The 10,000-nt window shown below is 43.5% G+C and overlaps 1 protein-coding gene across 1 annotated transcript in view; it reads left to right on the forward strand.

The window, feature by feature from the left end:
- Nucleotides 1–4,180: 4,180 nt before the first annotated feature.
- Nucleotides 4,181–10,000, forward strand: part of LOC129842594 (circadian locomoter output cycles protein kaput-like) — a 43,145-nt gene continuing 37,325 nt past the window's right edge. Inside the window, exon 1 of the mRNA XM_055911222.1 lies at nt 4,181–4,316. The gene's annotated coding sequence lies outside the window, so the exon portion shown is untranslated. The remainder of the gene's footprint in view (nt 4,317–10,000) is intronic.

Raw genomic sequence — 10,000 nt, forward strand, 5'->3', positions numbered from 1 at the left:
GCAGAGCAACATCATAGGATAGATTCTATGTCAGTCTGCTGCAGTTCAACATCATAGGATAGATTCTATGTCAGTCTGCTGCAGTTCAACATCATAGGATAGATTCTATGTCAGTCTGCTGCAGTTCAACATCATAGGATAGATTCTATGTCAGTCTGCTGCAGTTCAACATCATAGGATAGATTCTATGTCAGTCTGCTGCAGTTCAACATCATAGGATAGATTCTATATCAGTATAGCTGCAGTGCAACATCATAGGACAGATTCTATATCAGTCTGCTGCAGTTCTACATCATAGGATAGGTTCTATATCAGTCTGCTGCAGTTCAACATCATAGGATAGATTCTATGTCATTCTGCTGCAGTTCAACATCATAGGATAGATTCTATGTCATTCTGCTGCAGTTCAACATCATAGGATAGATTCTATGTCATTCTGCTGCAGTTCAACATCATAGGATAGATTCTATATCAGTCTGCTGCAGTTCAACATCATAGGATAGATTCTATGTCAGTCTGCTGCAGTTCTACATCATAGGATAGATTCTATGTCAGTCTGCTGCAGTGCAACATCATAGGATAGATTCTATATCAGTCTGCTGCAGTTCAACATCATAGGATAGATTCTATGTCAGTCTGCTGCAGTTCAACATCACAGGATAGATTCTATATCAGTCTGCTGCAGTTCAACATCATAGGATAGATTCTATGTCAGTCTGCTGCAGTTCTACATCATAGGATAGATTCTATATCAGTCTGCTGCAGTTCTACATCATAGGGTAGATTCTATATCAGTCTGCTGCAGTTCAACATCATAGGATAGATTCTATGTCAGTCTGCTGCAGTTCAACATCATAGGATAGATTCTATGTCAGTCTGCTGCAGTTCTACATCATAGGATAGATTCTATATCAGTCTGCTGCAGTTCAACATCATAGGATAGATTCTATGTCAGTCTGCTGCAGTTCAACATCATATGATAGATTCTATGTCAGTCTGCTGCAGTGCAACATCATAGGATAGGTTCTATGTCAGTCTGCTGCAGTTCTACATCATAGGATAGATTCTATGTCAGTCTGCTGCAGTGCAACATCATAGGATAGATTCTATGTCAGTCTGCTGCAGTGCTACATCATAGGATATATTATATGTCATCTTGGTAAGCAACTCCAGTGTGTATTTGGCCTTGTGTTCTAGGTTATTGTCCTGCTGAAAGGTGAATTTGTCTCCCAGTGTCTGTTGGACTGCAGACTGAACCAGGTTTTGCTCGACGATTTTGTTTGTGTTACCACCAAGGCATTGTTTTAATATAGCCTAGCTGTGGAGTACGTGTTGCCCAATCACAAGGCATTGTTTCAAAATAGCCTAGCTGTGGAGTATGTGTTGCCCAATCACAAGGCATTGTTTTAAATAGCCTAGCTGTGGAGTATGTGTTGCCCAATCACAAGGCATTGTTTTAAATAGCCTAGCTGTGGAGTATGTGTTGCCCAATCACAAGGCATTGTTTTAAATAGCCTAGCTGTGGAGTATGTGTTGCCCAATCACAAGGCATTGTTTTAAAATAGCCTAGCTGTGGAGTATGTGTTGCCCAATCATAAGGCATTGTTTTAATATAGCCTAGCTGTGGAGTATGTGTTGCCCAATCACAAGGCATTGTTTTAAAATAGCCTAGCTGTGGAGTATGTGTTGCCCAATCACAAGTGAACAGCATGCAGACAGAACAGGCCTTTCACATGATTTCAAATACAATCGCGGGAAAACACAGGTTGTAAAGCACATGTGAAGGTGTTGTGGACACAATCGGTGTCCACATCAACATCAAACTAGATTGGTCCAAACACACCAAGACAGTCGTGAAGAGGGCACGACAACACCTATTCCCCCTCAGGAAACTGAAAAGATTTGGCATGGGTCCTCAGATCCTCAAAAAGTTCTACAGCTGCAACATCGAGAGCGTCCTGACGGGTTGCATCACTGCCTGGTATGGCAACTGCTTGGCCTCCGACCGCAAGGCACTACAGAGTAAATATCCCAATGCCCCAGGGCAGTGATCGGGGACACTGCCCTGTGTAGGGTGCCGTCTTTCGGATGGGACGTTAAATGGGTGTCCTGACTCTCTGAGGTCATTAAAGATCCCATGGCACTTATCGTAAGAGTAGGGGTGTTAACCCCGGTGTCCTGGCTAAATTCCCAATCTGGCCCTCAAACCATCATGGTCACCTAATAATCCCCAGTTTACAATTGGCTCATTCATCCCCCTCCTCTCCCCTGTAACTATTCCCCAGGTCGTTGCTGCAAATGAGAACGTGTTCTCAGTCAACTTACCTGGTAAAATAACGGTAAAATAAAAATAAAAAAAATAAAGAGTGTAGTGCCTACGGCCCAGTACATCACTGGGGCCAAGATTCCTACCATCCAGGACCTCTATACCAGGTGGTGTCAGAGGAAGGCCCTAAAAATTGTCAAAGACCCCAGCCACCCCAGTCATAGACTGTTCTCTCTACTACCGCATGGCAAGCGGTACCGGAGTGCCAAGTCTAGGACCAAAAGACTTCTCAACAGTTTTTACCCCCAAGCCATAAGACTGCTGAACAGGTAATCAAATGGCTACCCGGACTATTTGCATTGTGTGCCCCCCCCCCCCAACCCCTCTTTTACGCTGCTGCTACTCTCTGTTTATCATATATGCATAGTCACTTTAACTATACATTCATGTACATACTACCTAATTGGGCCGACCAACCAGTGCTCCCGTACATTGGCTAAGCGGGCTATCTGCATTGTGTCCCGCCACCCGCCAACCCCTCTTTTACGCTTCTGCTACTCTCTGTTCATCATATATGCATAGTCACTTTAACCATATCTACATGTACATACTACCTCAATCAGCCTGACTAACAGGTGTCTGTATATAGCCTTGCTACTCTTTTGGCACGAGCTCATCGGCCACCACCAGTGAGTGAGCTGTGCGTCATAGGGTGAGTCAGTGAAACCGGAAAGAATTTTAATGACGATCATTTCCTCCTGATATTGTAGCCTACAATATGTCTCCACACACCTAGACCTAGGCTATTGGTGGATTCATGACAAGGTCGTTTTCATTTATCGCAGATGGTCAGTTTGTCAGTGTTAAAGTACCCTGTCATTTCGATCATATGTGTGGTATTAAAAAAAGATTTTGCCAAAGTCTCCATTCATGTAAAATGAGGTAGAATTGCATGAAATGCGTTTATATAAGCAAATACAAATGTCCCGGACCATAGCCTATTAAAATATTTCCTCATGTGGTCAACTTCTGTAAGTGCCTCGTCTCTGCTGCTCTATGCTCTTGCGCAATTGCGATGATATGCATGTAATGCTTTATTATAAAGGGGATTCTTTTAATCTTGCTTTCCGGGAAGCATTGGAGTCAACATGGGCCAGCATTCCTGTGGAAACGCTTTCGACACCTTGTAGAGTCCATGCCCAGATGAATTGAAGCGATTTTGTACACTCACCATGGATACAGTGTTAAACGTATACGACAGGGGGACCTCGCACCATTTTCTGAGTTAATGCGTCACGGACATTCAGAGCCTGTGATTGGACGATAGAGGGAAACCCCCTTTCCTGAACAGTTCCTCGATGGCAGCGATAGAAACCTGTTGTTGCGCTGTGTTTACTCTAGAAATATCAGTATCGTTTATAGGCTATGTGAACTGTATCATATATAGGCTATGTGAACCGTATCTTAACTGTAAATTACCCTAAGATAAATCACAGTGATTTTGCAACGGTGGAACTGTGATTCTGTGAAGTGGAAAATGAAACGTAACTTTTTTTTAAAATGGAACCTTTATTTAACTATGATGTCACAATGCACCGAGGGGTCGAGAAATGTAAGGAAAGAATCAATGAAATTCTCGCTGTGATTGTTTTGTGTTTTAAATATCCCATCATACAAACATAGTAGGCTGCAAATCACAGGCCTATCAGTTCTCCATTGCATTATCATATTTCACACTTATTTCACAACCAGTCTTACAAGGTCATTTATAAAGCAAAAAAAAAAAAAATACTATTTTTCAAACTGACGTATTCATAAAATAGCCCCGAAGCACCCATAATATCCTGTTTTGTCGCTGTTGACTTGTTGCCTTGCAGTACCTCTTACTGTACTTGCCAAATAGTGCTCCCTGTATTCTCTATTGCGCATGACTGTATGGCGGAATATGAAGTAGAAGCCTTCTGTTTTTCTCCGAGCTTAGAGTCCAACCCCCCCGAATCAACCTCTGAAAAACAAAAACGCGGAGCCATTAAATCTAAAATTTGGGCAGGTAAGATGTCAAAACATATATTTATATAACGTTAAATATCTTGTTATACGTTGAAGTCGCTCAGCGGAGAGGTGTACAAATGTATTTTTAGCCCACGGAAGCGAACCGAGGACTGCAGATGGGGCTTTGGAACCGTTTCCGCACGCTCGGGACACGACAAGGCCCACTGACCCACATTCGAGAGAGAGAGCGAGCGCTGTGTGAGTGGGCGAGCGTGTGAATGTGTGCGCGTCTGCTGCGAAATGTTTTTTTTTTGTCGTCGCTATCTCCTGCGGCGTGACTATCTATTTGATGTTCCCGTTTTCGAGGAAATTGTAACAATTTCGAAAGTTGACCGCTACATTGTTGAAGATGCGCTGCTAGGCTAGCTTTAACTACAGTTGTGTCAATGTCAATAGTTGCGTGACAGCTTAGCTGGACTCGAGTACCCGCCACCCTTTTGATATATGTCAGCCATGTCGCTCTTGGTGATTGATTGAGACGTCGTTAGAATGTCATTCTAGATTTTGGAAGTCAGTTGAGGGTTCTAAGAATGGATTCCCGTCTTCGGAATTCTAAGAAAACGGTCCACTATTTTACCTGGGCAGTTTTTCCTGCAGCTATGATTGGAGGATATATTTTTCGGTTATATAACGCGAACACCTGTGACTCTTTACCAAAGGTTTTAGCTGTACGACATCCACGGCGCGTATCCGTTTCTGCGGTTTATACTAGCGGATTGATGTCACTTATAACGATCTTCGCAGATTTATGATTGGATCATTGCCCAAATGTGGGATTTAAAAAAAAATGTGACCTTTCATTTAACTTGGCAAGTCAGTTATTAAGAACACATTCTTATGACTGCCTGGAAACAGTGGGTTAACTGCGGTGTTCAGGGGCTAAACAACATATTTTCACCTAGTCAGCTCGGTGACAACAGCCTTTCGGTTACTAGCCCAACGCACTAACCACTAAACTACCTGCCGCACAATGAATCACTGACTTGGCTGTCACTTCCAAACAGAAGACAACTGTATCGGTATCAATATATTTGATTTAAATGTAACTTTAAATGTCTCTTTTATATATTAAGGAACACCTAACGTTACAAGACTCACTACTCATGTCGATAACAGCAGTAATGACACATCCCAAAGGTACATCATGAGGTTAGTGTAAGATCTTTCAGATACAAAAGGCCCAACTGACTGGAATCATTTACCAATAGAAATCAGGGCATTAAAATCACACAGTCAATTAAGAAAACCTTTTTTCAAATGTTAAGAACAAAACTGTTTTTTGTTTTTTAAAACTAATAGAAACATCACCATGTGAAAACATTTGTAAATATGTACGTATATATTATAGGTAGGGTGAATTCTATACAACATTAAACAATTTCAGAGATTTTACTGAGTTACAGTTCATAATAAGGAAATCAGTCAACTGAAATACATTCATTAGGCCCTAATCTATGGATTTCACATGACTGGGAATACAGATATGCATCTGTTGGTCACAGATACCTTTAAATAAAAAGGTAGGGGCTTGAATCAGAAAACCAGTCCGTTTCTGGTTTGACCACAATTTCCCTCGCGCTGCACGAGATGAGTTCGGCTGTTGATGTTTTGTGGCCTGTGGAACGTTGTCCCACTTCCTATTCAACGGTTCGGCGAAGTTGGCGGGAACTGGAACACTGTCGTACACGGCCTACTAGACCATCCAAACATGTTCATTTGGGTAACATGTCTGGTGAGTATGCAGGGCCATGGAAGTATTAGGACATCTTCAGCTTCCAGGAATTGTGTACATATTCTTACGACACGCGCCGGCGCATTATCGTGCTGAAACATGAGGTGATGACGGCGGGTGAATGATGCAACAATTTGTTTTCTTTCTTTAGTTGACCTTTTATTTAACTCGGCAAGTCGGTTAAGAACAAATTCTTATTTACAATGACGGCCTACCCCGGTCAAACCCTAACCCGGACGACGCTGGGCCAATTGTGCGCCGATCCTATGGGACTCCCAATCACGGCCGGTTGTGATACAGCCAATGATCGAACCAGGGTCTGTAATGACGTCTCTAGCACTGAGATGCAGTGTCTTACAATTTGAAAGAAATACGCTTTTTGTGTGTATGAAACATTTCTGTGATCTTTTATTTCAGCTCATGAAACATGGGACCAACACTTTACACGTTGCGTTTATATTTTGTTTCAGTGTAGTATAACGATATATCGCAGCCTCTTGTTCCAGTGCTAACACCTGATTTGAGTTCATCAAGGGCTTGATTGGAGTCATATTTGAATCAGGTGGCTGACCTCGTGCTACTAGAGCTGCCCTTGTCTTTGTAGCAGGAGAATTCGTTTCTCTCTAGATACGTTTTCCCTACTATTAAATGTCTGATGTATGTTTTTAGTATTATGTCTGCCATTTTAAATGTCTGTTGGATTCCTCGGCGAGGGTTCACGTTGCACATTTATAACACAATTTAAATGTGTTATTATAAAGCCCATTTTATCTCAACAGTTGTGACAGTGTTTTTCAGATACCCAGCCTAAAACCCCAATTTTCACATTTAAACAAAAAAAAAGATGTCTGTCATAAATGTCCAATGGGATCTCTCTGGTAGAGTGATGGGACCAATGGGATCTCCCTGGTAGAGTGATGGGTCCAATGGGATCTCCCTGGTAGAGTGAAGGGACCAATGGGATCTCCCTGGTAGAGTGAAGGGACCAATGGGATCTCCCTGGTAGAGTGAAGGGACCAATGGGATCTCCCTGGTAGAGTGATGGGACCAATGGGATCTCCCTGGTAGAGAGATGGGACCAATGGGATCTCCCTGGTAGAGTGATGGGACCAATGGGATCTCCCTGGTAGAGTGATGGGTCCAATGGGATCTCCCTGGTAGAGTGAAGGGACCAATGGGATCTCCCTGGTAGAGTGATGGGTCCAATGGGATCTCCCTGGTAGAGTGAAGGGACCAATGGGATCTCCCTGGTAGAGTGAAGGGACCAATGGGATCTCCCTGGTAGAGTGATGGGTCCAATGGGATCTCCCTGGTAGAGAGATGGGACCAATGGGATCTCCCTGGTAGAGTGATGGGACCAATGGGATCTCCCTGGTAGAGAGATGGGACCAATGGGATCTCCCTGGTAGAGTGATGGGACCAATGGGATCTCCCTGGTAGAGAGATGGGACCAATGGGATCTCCCTGGTAGAGTGATGGGACCAATGGGATCTCCCTGGTAGAGTGATGGGTCTAATGGGATCTCCCTGGTAGAGAGATGGGACCAATGGGATCTCCCTGGTAGAGTGATGGGACCAATGGGATCTCCCTGGTAGAGTGAAGGGACCAATGGGATCTCCCTGGTAGAGTGATGGGTCTAATGGGATCTCCCTGGTAGAGTGATGGGTCCAATGGGATCTCCCTGGTAGAGAGATGGGACCAATGGGATCTCCCTGGTAGAGTGATGGGTCTAATGGGATCTCCCTGGTAGAGTGAAGGGACCAATGGGATCTCCCTGGTAGAGTGATGGGTCCAATGGGATCTCCCTGGTAGAGTGAAGGGACCAATGGGATCTCCCTGGTAGAGTGATGGGTCCAATGGGATCTCCCTGGTAGAGTGAAGGGTCCAATGGGATCTCCCTGGTAGAGTGATGGGTCTAATGGGATCTCCCTGGTAGAGAGATGGGACCAATGGGATCTCCCTGGTAGAGTGATGGGACCAATGGGATCTCCCTGGTAGAGTGATGGGTCTAATGGGATCTCCCTGGTAGAGTGATGGGTCCAATGGGATCTCCCTGGTAGAGTGAAGGGACCAATGGGATCTCCCTGGTAGAGTGATGGGTCCAATGGGATCTCCCTGGTAGAGTGAAGGGTCCAATGGGATCTCCCTGGTAGAGTGAAGGGACCAATGGGATCTCACTGGTAGAGTGAAGGGACCAATGGGATCTCCCTGGTAGAGTGATGGGTCCAATGGGATCTCCCTGGTAGAGTGAAGGGTCCAATGGGATCTCCCTGGTAGAGTGAAGGGACCAATGGGATCTCCCTGGTAGAGTGAAGGGACCAATGGGATCTCCCTGGTAGAGTGAAGGGACCAATGGGATCTCCCTGGTAGAGTGAAGGGACCAATGGGATCTCCCTGGTAGAGTGATGGGTCCAATGGGATCTCCCTGGTAGAGTGATGGGTCCTGTTTCTGTAGGGAGACAGCTTGATGTACCAGGACACCCCCTGGACAGGACACTAGTCTATCTCCTGTTTCTGTAGTGAGACAGCTTGATGTACCAGTACACCCCCTGGAAAGGACACTAGTCTATCTCCTGTTTCTGTAGTGAGACATCTTGATGTACCAGGACACCCCCTGGACAGGACACTAGTCTGAGGCAGCTTGATGTACCAGTCCACCATCTGGACAGGACACTAGTCTATCTCCTGTTTCTGTAGGGAGACAGCTTGATGTACAAGGACACCCCCTGGACAGGACACTAGTCTATTACAGGGCCTTACCTCCCCAATCCATCTACTTCATACTAAGTGTCAAGCAGAGAGGCAACAGGTCCCATTGTTCCAGTCTCTGGTTTAACTGACCTGACCCCCCCCAACCTTCCAATCACATGACGCTGGTCTCTAACTACATGGTCATGAGTTGTAAAGCCTCTTGACATCTTTATACATGTGAAAACAGAGATGTTATGTGAGATGAAACAGAGATGTTATGTCAGATGATGAACAGAGATGTTATGTGAGATGATGAACAGAGATGTTATGTCAGATGATGAACAGAGATGTTATGTCAGATGATGAACAGAGATGTTATGTGAGATGATGAACAGAGATGTTATGTCAGATGATGAAAAGAGATGTTATGTCAGATGATGAACAGAGATGTTATGTCAGATGATGAATAGAGATGTTATGTCAGATGATGAACAGAGATGTTATGTCAGATGATGAATAGAGATGTTATGTCAGATGATGAATTGAGATGTTATGTCAGATGATGAACAGAGATGTTATGTCAGATGATGAATAGAGATGTTATGTCAGATGATGAACAGAGATGTTATGTCAGATGATGAACAGAGATGTTATGTCAGATGATGAATAGAGATGTTATGTCAGATGATGAACAGAGATGTTATGTCAGATGATGAATAGAGATGTTATGTCAGATGATGAACAGAGATGTTATGTCAGATGATGAATAGAGATGTTATGTCAGATGATGAACAGAGATGTTATGTCAGATGATGAATAGAGATGTTATGTCAGATGATGAATAGAGATGTTATGTCAGATGATGAACAGAGATGTTATGTCAGATGATGAATAGAGATGTTATGTCAGATGATGAACAGAGATGTTATGGCAGATGATGAATAGAGATGTTATGTCAGATGATGAATAGAGATGTTATGTCAGATGATGAACAGAGATGTTATGTCAGATGATGAATTGAGATGTTATGTCAGATGATGAATAGAGATGTTATGTCAGATGATGAATAGAGATGTTATGTCAGATGATGAATAGAGATGTTATGTCAGATGATGAACAGAGATGTTATGTCAGATGATGAATAGAGATGTTATGTCAGATGATGAACAGAGATGTTATGTCAGATGATGAATAGAGATGTTATGTCAGATGATGAACAGAGATGTTATGTCAGATGATGAATAGAGATGTTATGTCAG

Source organism: Salvelinus fontinalis, unplaced genomic scaffold, assembly GCF_029448725.1.
Source record: "Salvelinus fontinalis isolate EN_2023a unplaced genomic scaffold, ASM2944872v1 scaffold_0056, whole genome shotgun sequence".
NCBI lineage: Eukaryota > Metazoa > Chordata > Actinopteri > Salmoniformes > Salmonidae > Salvelinus > Salvelinus fontinalis.